Source organism: Triturus cristatus, chromosome 7 (genome assembly GCF_964204655.1).
Source record: "Triturus cristatus chromosome 7, aTriCri1.1, whole genome shotgun sequence".
NCBI lineage: Eukaryota > Metazoa > Chordata > Amphibia > Caudata > Salamandridae > Triturus > Triturus cristatus.
Window position 1 is genome coordinate 824,948,167 of NC_140590.1, and position 14,238 is coordinate 824,962,404.

General features: G+C 46.5%; 1 protein-coding gene across 3 annotated transcripts in view; it reads left to right on the forward strand.

Annotated features, from left to right (window-relative positions):
• Positions 1-14,238, forward strand: part of RNF130 (ring finger protein 130) — a 798,965-nt gene that overhangs the window by 70,735 nt on the left and 713,992 nt on the right. The window lies entirely within an intron of this gene.

The window sequence follows — 14,238 nt, forward strand, 5'->3', positions numbered from 1 at the left end:
TACTTTTTACCTTACCTTACCCACCATCCAAACTGAAGCAACACAAAAGGTCCCAATCAGATAGATGCTTATACTTCTATATTGATGCATTAGGGCACAATATTATCCCATTAATAATTTTCTGAATAGCTTTGTTAACATTAGCAGTAATAATCTGCAGAACCCCCACTCTTAAACCATTCTGAAAAAAAGGAGGAGACCCGTCTCCAGAGCCACCAAGATGGTCAATATCACGGCCCAGGCTTCTCATCACTTGTGAACTCACTCCTGGTATTTGAAAGGACATGGTCTACTAAGGTTGAAACAAAGATGTAATAAGGTATTCATTTATTTTAAAGTAACAAGATCAGACACTCTCTAAACATATATCAGATGTATGAATAGGAACAATTTAGCAGTGCTTATTCAATGTGCATATTAAATTTTTTTTTAACATGTATACATCTTTAAATTACGGCTGGTCAGCTTGTGCTACTATAGGGCTATTCCAGAGTGCTGCTGTAGTATTAATGAGAGAAAGAGAAGGGGGTTCAAACAAGTAATAGGAAGGCAAAAGGACATGGTGGAGGAGACAGGAGTGAAGCACTCATTGGTTGTGTCTGTGATGCTTATGGTGCCTTAGATCTGCTCAAGAGCACTGAGGGGATGCTCATTTCATCATGTGTCTCATGCTAATTATTGTTGGTATGTATATAATCGGTATAATGAATTCCCAACTCGCTAAGACAGGTTTATCAATATTGCAACAATGAAAAATTAGATCTGCCTTACCAAGAAGCCTAAACTTCTTGGCAAGGGTGAAGCTCAAAGGGTTGATCTATCAAACAATCAAAAGACCTTGATTTGAGAAGTTGTTTTATACAACCAGCTTCATACGAAGGTTCTTGATACCGCAGTTGAAGATATATTGGGAGTTGGGAAATCTTTATTAGCGAACTGTTTCCCTAATGTATAGAAAAACCTGGACCATACCACCAAAAATGACACACACACCACACCCCTCCACCCTTCGCTCCGAGTGGTCAAAGCTCTCCATTCGTTATTTCCTCAATTAGTTGGGGTTGGAGCATCTCCTGGGTAAGCTGCCTCATTGACTCATTAGCAGGGCTTGAACTTATGTAAGATGGGAGTGCACCACACACAAAGTGTCAGTGACAGCTAGGGATAGGTTCCTGAAAGAGCAGACAGGTGGGTGGGCAATGTTAGGTGGTCTGGTAGGGTCATTGCTTAGAGGTGTGGTCAGATGCCTGAAGCTTGTTATTGACTGCGTGCTAGGTAGAGACTTTGGAGGTGAGAATGCCCTTAAGTTATTCTGCCTTCTTTCTTGTGCCGACTGGCTAAGTAGAGCATGCTGCCCTTTTGTTAAGCTGAGAAACAGTGAACAGACAGACCTGTTTAGAGGGACTAGCCTGCTGTGCTGGGAAGTCTCATGAGAGAACAAGGTGGCCAAGTCTTGGTCTCGAGAAAGTGAGCATTTGTTGGGTGATATGAAACTCCATCTGTTGATTTTGTTTATCATACATGTTTATTTAAGATATGGAACAATATTTCTCTTTAAATTATCAAGTAGTCACTTTTCCTCTACTATATAATTATCACACATACCACAAATGTTCCATTACAAACATCTCAAGCAAATGACATATCTACATATCTTTCTATATAAAATCTAATAAGTCTCCTACTCCAATTTTTGAAAAATGAAAATCTTGACAGTTGCTATGGCCTTCCCTAACTATTGAGCTGTTCAATTCTGAACAGAATGCCATAATCTGTTTTCAGTATAGTATCTTTGACACCTAGATTAATTCCTATCCCATCAGCGATTGTATCCTCTCGAAGATTTCACTCCAGAAAGTCTTTAATTTGTAATAATATAATTGCATTTATAGATTTACACTTATTTTTCACTTTCCGAACATATATCTGTGTTTCAAACGTTTTAATTGCTTGACTTCCACTTGTCCATCTAAAACAAATTGTTAAGAAAGGTGTCCTGGCATATATGCATGCATTAATAAAATGTATGATAGATCTCTTTTCTGCTGCTGCTTTCAGATATCGCCCTCTAATTTCTCTTTCAAATTTACTACGAATTTTGAGAACCCATTAATCGATCTTTTTACTTGAAGTTCTAGGTAAGATACCGAGCGCAACTAAAGTCTGCTCTAAAACCTATATAGACTTGTTTTCCTGTGCTCTCTTTCCCTGTATCTCTCCAGATACCTTCCCGAAATTTTCTCTAGTGGGTTTCACTTTTTCTGACTGTTCCAGACAAACAGTTTTATGGTGCTTCCTCTGTTTATATCAAGGGTTCTGCTGGGTGAATGTACATTCAGCATCCTTTCCTTGTTGCTTGGAACTGACACCTTATTTGTCCCTGGCTTGCCATTTATGGAGTCTTAGGTGTCACTTTTGCTGGCTACGTTACAATTAAATTTGACAAGATCTTTACGAGACATTTTTTAGGCAGACCATCTGTCAACAGGATTAAGTAACTGTATATGCTCCGGAAACGGAGTTCACTTTGTAGCGGAACTAGTGTTGCAAGGGCCTGCTGCTGCTTAGCTGCTGACTGTTCGAAATTCAAATTGAGGTCACAGTTTGGGGTTTGATGTCGCAGAGTTGTTGGCTTACATTTACCAAGTGCACATGAAGTTAGGCAAACACGCTTCATTGTATGCCATTTCTTTGTTTTATGCTTAATATAGCCAGTGATACTTTTACATTTATGGCCATGAGCGTTACTGTATTTCTGTGCTTGAAGAGTCCCTACTCCACTTGGTGTGCAGCATAGAGGGTGTGTACTTCCTGTGCAGTGTTTCGTGTGAGTGGCAAGTGTGAGCTCCACGGAATTGAATGCGTGTTGTAGTGTTAAGGTGGCGTTTTCAGACATACTTGTGTGGATGACCTTTGCTGTGTTGCATGGAGAGTGATCACTTTACAGGGTTGATGCTGGACACTGAAGCTGCATGGGGTATCCGCAGAAAAGTGTGCTGTCTAGTGGCAAATGAGCGGCCTTGAGTTGCTTATTGAATTGCCGGTTTCGATGCTGGTCTACTTCGGTTCTCATGACCTGTATGGTATACGGATGACCTCAGCAGAGTAAGCAAGGAAAACAGGTTCTGTAGTAGGGGATCTCTGTGTATAGTCATAATCTATGAATAGTCCCGCCCATGTGCGGGGACCCCGGAGCAATCAAAATATCTCTTAAGATGTCCTGCATTTGCAAACCTGCAAAGACACTTACGAGACAGACAAAATAATACAGCCTAATAACAATATGGCTGCACTGGCCAGCACTTCATCTGAAGTGAACACAAAAGCCAAAATAAAGTTTAAATGTCATTTTTATTCACATCTGACATGTTCCTTTATTGTATCACACTCCCTTCACCAAAATCCCTTTAAACAATAGAGAGGAAGGGGTGGACAGACAAGCCCTAGAGGCTGTCATTATGTGTCTGCTAAAAGGATACCGTGCCTGTAAGGAACTCTCCAGAGACCCCCGGTATCCCAGGATGCACAGCCAAAGCAAGTTACTTTCAGTTCTTTTTTCCGGCTCCTGCTAGCAGGACCCGGGAGCATTGAGCTCTACCCTTTTGGGTGGATTTTTTGGACTAAAATTGGTTTTTTGAAGATAAAAGTTGTTCATTCGCCGTCTGGAGCCTTTCTCTGCTGCATCCGGTAGTTTGGTGCAGTTTGACCCACTCTATTTTATTTAACATGGCTTTATTTGATAAATGCCCTGAGTGTGGGAGGAAAATGGCCAAGACGGACCCACATGATGTCTGTATTCTCTGCTTATCGTCTTCGCATGTCCCTGCTACATGTGACATCTGCAAGGCCTTCTCCAAGAGGACCCTGAGGGACAGAGAGAAGATTCGCCTTCAGGGACAGGAGAAGCAGAGAACAGGTGGGACTTCTGGGCATGGAGGATCTCCTTCCCCATCCGCTGCCCATGCTTCAGCCACTGGAGGGACCTCCGGGCAGAAAAAGGAGCAGAAACGACGCCTGCCGGCTGGAAGATCCCGTTCGACGTCGACGGCGAGAGGTAAAGCACCGGTGTGTTTGCCGTCGATCCAGGGCTCTGGATCTCGGCGTCCTCGACGTTCGACGTCGAGAGAGGGGCCGGCGAGACCTAGGACTAGGTCGCCGTCGAAGTCTTCACAGTCGACGTCGACACACCATCGACGTCGTACTGAGCCCCGCAGACAGCGCCGCTCGCGGTCGAGGCGAGCCCGCTCGTCGCCTTCGCCGTCGACTCATAGATCGACGACATCGACGCCGAGACACCGGCGAAGGCCGTCGAGACGAAGGAGATCGCCGTCGAGGCGAAGGAGATCGCCGTCGAGGCGAAGGAGATCGCCGTCGGGGCGAAGGAGATCGCCGTCGAGGCGACATCGCTCACCGTCGAGACGAAGGCGCTCGACGTCGAGGAAAGACAAGGGACGCCGTTCGACGTCGAGGGGTCGCCGTTTGCGTTCAACGGCGAGGAGAAGCCGTACGAGGTCGACATACAGTTCGACATCGAGGACGAGATCACCTCGTAACACTTCTTCAGTGATTACGATATCCAGTCATGGATCTAGGAGAGGAGGACGCTCTCCCTCGTTCACTTCAGCCTCTTCACGGGATAGACCCGCAAAGAAGAGAAAGGTGGACGGCAGTCCGGACAGAGCTAGTCCGGGTTCTCCTGTAAGGAGTGATGGACGGAGAGAGTCTCCAATGGACCCCCTGCCACTGCCTCTACCACGGCCGCAACCTCAGCCTGAACCGCAGCCTCTCCCTCAGCCGCTGCCTCAGAAGCCTCCTACGCCTCCTCCTCCTCCTCCCCCTCTTCCCCCTCCTCCACCACCGCCTCCGGTGCCACAGCTCCCGCCTTCTCCTCGGCTACCAGTGGCTCCTAAGACCCCACGCAGACTGAGATCACGCTCTAGATCTCGCCGGATGTCACGGAGCAGACACAGACCATCCACTCACACAAGGCATGGACGACGGAGGTATAGATCTCGATCCAGAGGCATGAGGTATACGGACTCTTCTGGCACTGGACGGCTTTCCCCCACGTTATCGGAAACACCGCCTACTAGAATCTCGCCAGTGGATGATATTGCCACTTTCCAAGATGTACTGATGAGAGGGGCGGCAAAATTGGGAATCTCAGTGACAGTACCAGTTCCCACTACCTCTGTGATATTCGAGACATTACACAAGGCGCATCTATCACGCCCCCTCCTCCCTTTGGTTCCAGGTCTGGAGGAACCAGCCATGGAGGTCTTCTTGACACCAGCCGTGGTGAAGTCTGCTCCCTCAAGGTTGCAGAAGAAGTACAGGGCCCCTGATTCGGACCCGGCGTTCCTCAGGGTGGACCCTACCACGGACTCTGTCATTGTGGTTGCGGCTAGGAAACAACATACCACGACGCCCTCTTCAACAGCTCCTCCGGATAAGGAGAGTCGCAAGATGGACTCCTTGGGGAGGAGGATGTGCTCTACGTCGGCCACGACTATGAAGGCTGCTAGCGCCTCCGCTCTGCTGGGTCGCTATGACCGATCATTATGGGACTCCCTGCAACGGTTTGCTGACTCCCTGCCTAGGGATAAACGGGAGGACTTCCAGGAGGTGTTGAATGAGGGCATGATGGTCTCCAACCAGATCATCAGTGCTGCGGGGGATGTGTCATTGCTGGCGGCCCATGGGTACTGTCATGGAGTACACATGAGGAGACATTCCTGGCTGAGACTTACCTCTCTAAAGCCTGAAGCGCAGCAAAAGATTGCTAACTTACCTTTCTCTGGCACGACGTTGTTCGGGTCTCATGCGGATGACGAAATGGCCCGCATGAAGGCCGAAGCAGAAACCCTGAAGGCCGTAGGGTTGGAAAAACCCAAGGAACAGAAGAGATCATTCCGTTCCTATGGCAGGCGTTATTCTAAACAACACGGCCAAGGGCGTCAGTCTGGTCAACAACAACAGTTCCCGAGGCAGTCCTTTCAAAAGCGCCAGAGGGGCATAGGACAGCATCAATCCTCGTCGGGGAACAAAGGCCCGGCCGGGTCGAAGCCCTGAAAGGTCACTTCCCCCTCATCCGTTACCCGCTCCGGTGGGGGGGATGTATTCAATCCTACCTGGCAGAGTGGAGAACAATAACTCAGGACAAGTGGGTGCTGAATATTGTTTGCAATGGGTACAGTCTTCGTTTCACCAGCCCGCCTCCACAGATTCCACCAGTGCGCTCTCCCTACATGGTGCGAGAGCTCCAGTGGGAGGCGGACATTCTGTTAAAGAAGAAGGCGATAGAGACTGTTCCTTTGAGGCAAAAAGGAAAAGGTCTTTACTCCAGGTTCTTTCTCGTCAGAAAAAAGGACAAGAACGAGTTCAGGCCTATTCTAGATCTGCGTCAAGCAAACAAGTGGATCCGCAGAGAAAAGTTCTGTATGTTGTCCCTGCATCAGATTTACCCTCAGTTGCATCGAGGAGACTGGCTGTGCGCCATAGATCTGCAGGACGCTTACTTTCATGTGCCGATCGCACAAAAGCATCGCAAGTTCCTGAGGTTTCTGGTAGGCAACAACCATTACCAGTATACAGTACTCCCGGTTGGTCTGAAGTCTGCACCACGGACGTTCTCCAAGTGCATGGCGGTGGTGGCAGCACACTTGCGGAAGAACAAAGTGTTTGTGTATCCATACCTGGACGATTGGCTGATCAAAGCTTCCACGTACCAGGAAGCCCAGTGCCATTTCAACAGGACAGCTGCCTTGCTTCATCACCTGGGACTGCACATCAACATGACGAAGTCAGTGCCGATCCCTGTGCAGTGTCTCCAGTACTTGGGGGCCTCAGTCAATACTTTGAACGCAAGCGTGTGTCCTTCGGAGGAGAGACGCTTATCTATCCGTTGGAAGGCCCTGCACCTCCTCTCAGCCCACTCTCCTGCAGTGAGGACGGTGTCCTCTTTACTGGGGTCGATGGCTTCATGCATCTTTCTCACCCCCAATGCACGTCTGCATATGAGGCCTCTGCAGGAATGTCTGGAGGATCAATGGGACCAGAGGCGTTGGGAGGACAAGATTCATCTGTCCCAACACGCTCTACAGTCTCTGAAACGGTGGTGCTCCTCAGAGAATGTCTGCAAGGGGACTCCTTTTCACAAGGATATTCCGGTCCAGACCATAGTGACCGATGCGTCTCTCCAGGGCTGGGGAAACGGGCTTCTCCTTAAATACAAAATATCATGCTTCAGGCACACATTCCTCGTTTTACGATATGATCATTCACATGTATCCATTACAAACGAAAAGGCAGAGTCATGATGACCATCCCACATTCCAGTTAAGCCAGCCCACAATTATTTACCCAGCGAGGCTCAGGTCCCACATCAGATATCAACAGGCCCCAATAAACACGGGCATCTCCTGTTTGTAAAACAAGCCATAAAGCAGGAAGAGTCAGGTGTGAAAGAGATTAGCCGGAGGCTTGTGTTCATGAAGAGGCTTTATGGTGTGTCAAACCCTGATGCCAATCACAGGTGGCCGCAGGACGAGCAGCTCGTGGGACCGGACTGACCTGGGGCAGCGGAGCCAAGCTGCACAGGTCACAGAGAAGTCAAATGGAAGGCACATGTGTTTTAAAGGCCCGTACTTGTTCGTAATGTGTAGCCTATGTGAGGGCAACCATAAGATGGCCACCGCTCCGAGATGGAACCCACGGAGTCAATGTGTAACATCGTATACATAGTGCATTTATTAATGAAATGTTATGCAAAGCACTTGTACATACTGCATTGGCCATTCGCGGTTCGCTAATACCGGAATAGACAGGGGTAGGGCCCTGCCTCCTACGCGGTCCCAAATTTTAAAGTACCACAGACCCTCCTTTTGCCCTTACATAGGCAATACCTATATTCATATCAATCCGAGTCTAGGTCAATATTCATGAAGTCATGGAGATGTTGCTGTAGCATCATCCTATTACTTAGCTCGTCCCTCGATGCAGGTTTCCTTACGCATAATGTAGCACAGAGGCCACATATCGCAGGAGCACACTGTATGCACAGACAGAACAGGAAAAGGATGGCTAAGATCATTCCAATGACCATCAGAATTTTCCAACCCCAGGCAGATATCAGTTCCCAGAACCACCCCATCAGTGACCAATCTCCTTTATCCACGTGTATAGATTCAGATATTTTATGCAGTTTGGAGATGGCCTGATAAACTGTTGGAACGTTATCTGGTATGAAAATGCAACAGCTAGATTGGATAACCTTACATACCCCACCGCGGTCTGCAAGTATGACGTCTAGAACCATCCGGTTCTGCAAAGTCATGAGGCGATCCGCTTGGAGCTCAGCTGTCAAATTACCAAGGGCACCAGCTGTAACATTAACAGTGGATTCAACCACACGAGTCAGTTGTCTCAGGTTCCTACTATTGACCATAGGTCCCCAAAACGGCAGGAAACCCAAAAAGAAGTCTCCCGCTTCCTGACTGGCAGTATCCTCCTTACTAACCACTCCTCTCACAACTCTGGTCTTGTGATAATCAGAGGCAGCAGTAAATGTTGGCGGTAGCAAATTTGCAATATAACATGTGCCCGAGAAATCAGGGGGCAACCATGTATATGCTCGGTCATTGCAGACAAAATATGTACCCTTGGCAGCCAAAAACGCAGGGGAAAACTGTGATGGAAAAGTGTGCGTTTCAGTACAGTCACTTTTCCCCAGTTGAGCTCTTGGGTTCTGACCATTACCTTGTAAACAGAACCGACCTATGTGGGGTACGACCCAAATTGGGGATGAGATTTTTCGCTGCCTTTCACCCAGACTAATGCTATACCCCGTCGCGTTCCACCCTACATAAGCTCGTAATTCATCCTTGGGAATAGATGAGTATGCGTCGATATCTCTACTCATATCGGCAACTCCTTTCATTAAAGCTTTATTATTAGTGCTAGGTCTGATGGAACGCGGTTGTCGCGGGGAGTAGGCATCTAATGCAAAAAGAAACATGGTCTGGAATGCCCATGACGATCTATTGTAACTAAACGGCAGCACTAGATAAGGAATACCCTTGTTAATGGTATGTGGCATTAACCCACACACCCAGCAATTGGTTGTATTCATGACTAGTTGGTGCTGGTGCACGAGTTGAATGAATGAATTGTTTACAAATTCGGAACGTCTAGCTTATTCGTGTTCAGGCAGAGGGTGAAAAGAGTGCAAGGAGGCAGTAGGAGGAGGTATAGGCTGTTCAGTGGGTGCAAAGGGCTCTTGAGAGGAGAAGAATACAAATCCTACAGTAAACACCATCATACTACATAGTATAAACAGACATAAAAATACAAAACGTTTGCTCTTCATTATTTTACATATTTTCATCTTAAAGTTCATTTCCTCAACGGGTCTCTCCATCTTGAAAAACTCCATCCTCTAATCGTGCCGCTCGCGGCGGGTGAGTATCTTCTGCTAAGGAGTACGCCTGTCAGTCCAGGGAATGCCCTAGACCAACCAGAACCGTTGACCTAGCGTCTTCGGCCTGTACCCCAAAGTCTTGGCACCGCGACCCTGCGGCTGAACCCGGATGGTGGTTCAAAAAACAAAAATCAAGAAAGTCCTTCAGATGGGAGAGCTATAATATCAAAAAGGTAGTAAGGGAAAGGAATATTTATTTGTCCATAGGCCTTGGTCTCAAGTTGTAGCGGAAACGGCCAGGTACTGTCTGGTCTTGAAACAAGAGTTCAGGCTCTGTGGTGTCCAATCGAATTTACGGTGGCACAGCTTCTTGCAAAATATCGTCACTTTCTTGTGCTGAAGTTGTGCCTCTTATGCGTGCGTCACTGAATGGTTCAAAACGAGGTACAGTGTCTGTTTCAGAATCAGCGATACCCTCCTGGACCCAGTGGTCATATGGTAGAGGCAAAGGGATCCGCTTGCAGTGGGCGCCGTGAATCCAATTCTTTTTCCCTTTTACTCGAACTGCTGATCTTGTCGATAAAAGTACGAGGTGAGGGCCAATCCAACGGGGCTCATCGTTGCTCTTTCGCTGGAAGTTCTTTACGAGAACCCACGTGCCAGGGTCGATATGGTGTCCTGGAGCTTCAGAGGCCTGGGGGAGAGTATCGTGCACCTGTTGGTGTAAAACACGCAATTTAGCCGTCAATTCATACAGATAGTCAAGCAGTACTGGATGTTCGATTTCGCTGAATTTTGTCGGTCTTGGCACACCCCATACATTGGCCGGGCGGCCAAAAATAATCTCATATGGGCTAAGTTCCACTCGTGAGTGCACGGTCATTCTGGTGGATAGGAGTGCTAAAGGCAGGGCATCAGGCCATTTAAGACCGGAGCTCGCCTGGATTTTGGCCAGTTTTAGCTTCAGAGTGCCATTGTAACACTCTACTAATACAGCTGATTGGGGGTGATTTGCAGCGTGAAATTTCTGCTTTATCCCTAACCCCTCACACACATTCTTCATCACTCGACCCACAAATTCACTCCCGTTATCACTCCACACCATTCTTGGCATTCCAAACCTAGGGAAAAATTCTTTCACAAGGGCTTTGGCTGTGGATAAAGCAGTGTTGTCTTTTAGGGGATATGCTTCTATCCATTTTGAAAAAGCGCAAACAACAACCAGTACATATTTCAAGTTGTTGCACCTTTCCATGTGGATAAAATCTAGCTGCAAAACCTCAAATGGATATGATGGAGGCGCAAAATGACCAGCTGGAGTTGGGGTTCCCCTACCAGGGTTGTATTTCAATCATACCATACAATTCTTGACCACATTCTCTGCACACTTGGGAATTCCAGCGTTCTGCCATACTGGAGCCAACAACTTACAAATTCCTTTCACACTGATATGTGCCATTCCATGTGCCATAGTAACTACTGGAAGCACATATGCATCAGGTAACAACCATCGCCGGTGTTCTGACAAATCAATCCAACAACCATTCTCATCCAATTTACCCGTACTTTCTCTCCACTTGCTCAACTCTTTCTCTGTGGCTTCAGCTTGAAGGGACTTCACACTCTCTATCGTGTCTTCACACATTCCAACATCACCAACCCATCTTGCAGGGCCTGCAACATACATTCGAGTCTTCACATCTTTTGCTGTTTCTTTCGCGATTTCATCAGCAAACGCATTACCACGACCAACATCATCAGTGATCTTTTTGTGCGCACTGCATTTCATAATCGCAACTCGTAATGGTAGGGTCAGTGACTCAAGGAGATCATTCACCAACTTGCCATTCTGAATTTTATCTCCATGCGAAGTCAGGAACCCACGTTCTTTCCACAATCGCCCAAAACTATGAGCCACGCCTAAGGCGTACTGGCTGTCGGTATATATGTTTACTTTCATTCCTTCAGACAACACGCATGCTCTCGTAAGGGCAATTAATTCTGCTGCTTGAGCCGAATTATGTGACACACGTGCAGTTTCAACGATCGTGTGCAAAGTCGTGATAGCATATGCAGCAGTCGTATCACCATTCGGAAGCTTAAAGCACGAACCATCCACCCATAAGGTACCATCACACTCAGTCAGGGGAGTATCTTTAAGATCTATTCTCCCTTTTGTCTCTTCTTCTGTTCTGAACAGACAATCATGCTGCTCAATCTCATCTATGTCTGCTGGAATCGGCAATAATGTAGCTGGATTCAACGTGTTGCATCTCTATATGTATATGGTTTGCCAACAGTGTCAATTCATATCCTGACAATCGCGCACTAGTTAAGTGCTGTGTCTTGGTCCTGTTTAACAATGTGTCCACAGCATGTGGAACCATTACAATCAATGTATTATCCATCACTAGTCCAGCAGACTGTCGAATAGACATAGCTGCTGCGGCTGTAGCTCTCAGACAACTTGGCAATGCCCTCGCTACCGGGTCCAAGGTTGACGAGAAATATGCGCATGGGCGCGGTCTGTCGCCAAAAGGCTGTGTTAACACTGATAATGCGCAACCATCTTTTTCGTGAACATACAATGTAAAAGGCTTGCTGTAGTCAGGGGTACCCAACACAGGAGCTGAACCTAATGCATTTCGCAATTCCCAAAAACTTTTCTGACACTCTTCAGACCATGGGACAGGATTCGGTGTGTCTTTACATGTTAATGCTAACAAAGGTTTTGCCAGCAAAGAAAAATTCGGTATCCAATGCCTACAGTATGAAGTAATGCCCAAGAAAGCACGCACTTCTCTCTGTGTTCTTGGCACACTTAATTGTGCAATGGCTTGAATTCTTTCTGGGGTCAGTTTCCTTCCCTCCTTCGATAAGAGATGACCTAAGTAGGTCACTTCTTGTCGACAATATTGCATTTTTGAGAGAGACACTTTGTGATGAAAGGCAGACAAATGACGCAACAATGACAATGTAGCTTCTTTGCAAATCTTTTCAGTGTCCGCGGCGATTAGTAAATCGTCAACGTACTGAATAATGATAGCGCCACTAGGTAAAACAAGTGCATCAAGCTGCGCTTTTAAAGCTTGACTGTATATTGATGGACTTTCACAGTAGCCCTGTGGAGCGCGTTTAAAACGGAAGCTTCGATCTCCTAAACTAAAGCCAAAAATGTCTCTTCTCTCCTCTGCAATTGGGATGCTAAAGAAGGCATTCTTTAGATCGATCACTGAGAACCATGCAGCGGAAGCTGGAATCATAGTTAACAAGGCAGTTATATCAGGGACAACTGGAAACTGTGGCACAACAATCTTATTAACCTCTCTAAGATCAATCACAAATCTGTAAACAGGTGGCTGTGAAGGGTCCGTTCGTTTTAAGACAGGTAAAACCGGACTATTGCAAATGTTGCCTCTTGTTTCTTCAATTACACCCTTTTTAATCAAATCGCTGACAATTGCTAACAACGCTTTCTGACCTTCATTGGAGATCTTGTACTGGGGAATGCATGGCAATCTGACATTGGCTTTTAAAGTGACCACATATGGCGGTATTTCCAAGAGACCCACATTATTGGGACCAGTAGCCCAAAGGACATCAGGCAGGGATGACAATTCAGGCGGCAATGCATTCTTTGACAAATACATTGGGGAAATCACTTTCTTACCTAATGTAAGTTGTACCCCTGAGGGAGAACAATATAGCGTTGCATGCAATCTTTTTAACTAATCTAATCCTAGCAGATTTTCACCACAACCTGTCGTTAGGATGAGGGGTGCTTTTAGCTCACAAGGTCCAACAGAAAGGGGCATAGGACTAGAAATCGGGTTCCTAACTGGGGCGCCAGAAAAACCTACTGAAACATTCATTTCGCCAGACAAAGGCGCGCCAGGGAGTTTTGAATGCATAATTGAACTCTTTGCAGCACCAGTGTCCAGCAGAAAGGGCTCTGTTACACCCGCTGTAGTCACCTTAACATACGGACCACTCTGATCCACTGGCACTGAAGCAACTCCCTCTCTCTGTCTATGGCTGTCCTAGTAATCATTACCTTCCACATTGTCGTCTTCTGCATAATAATCATTATTATAGTACTGAGCTGTATTACCAGTAGCGTTGGCTTGCTGATCAAAGCTATTTATCGTATTTTGAGGCGGAAGAGGACGCGCGTTCTGTGGAACATTTCCACGCCCTCTACCTCTAGGAGCTTGCTGACCACCTCTACCTCTTGCGCCATACACATTACTGGTACGCTGCATTAATTTAGGACAACTATACTTGAAATGACCTTCCTCTCTGCAATATGAACATTGATTGGGACCTATAGGAATACGTGGTTGATGATACCCATTCATTTGCTGGTTATTCTGAAACTGTTGGGGTTGCTGATAGATACCTTGGGTTTGCCTATAATTATTCTGTCCTCCACGTGGCGGATAAGCCTGCTGTAAAAGGACCTTCGTTTTCAGTTCTTTCGTTTTCTTGTCTGTTCTATCCTTCTCGTCTTTATTTCTATTTTCATAATACTGTGCAGTAGCCAGTATTTGCGCTGAAGAGGAAACAGCCCAAGAACTTTCTGAATCTTTTAATTTCTTACACAACTCGGGAAGTAGATTCTGCACAAATTTATCAACAAATAACTGTTGGCCACCTTCAGTACTCATGTCTTGACCACTGTGGTCGATAAACGTTTCTTCAAACCTTGTAAAGAAATCGGACACTGTCTCATCTTTCTTCTGTTGGAATGCAGATAGGTTATCCCAATTCACGCGCATCGCGGGCATTAAAGTTTTCATGTATGTAATAATTCTACCAGG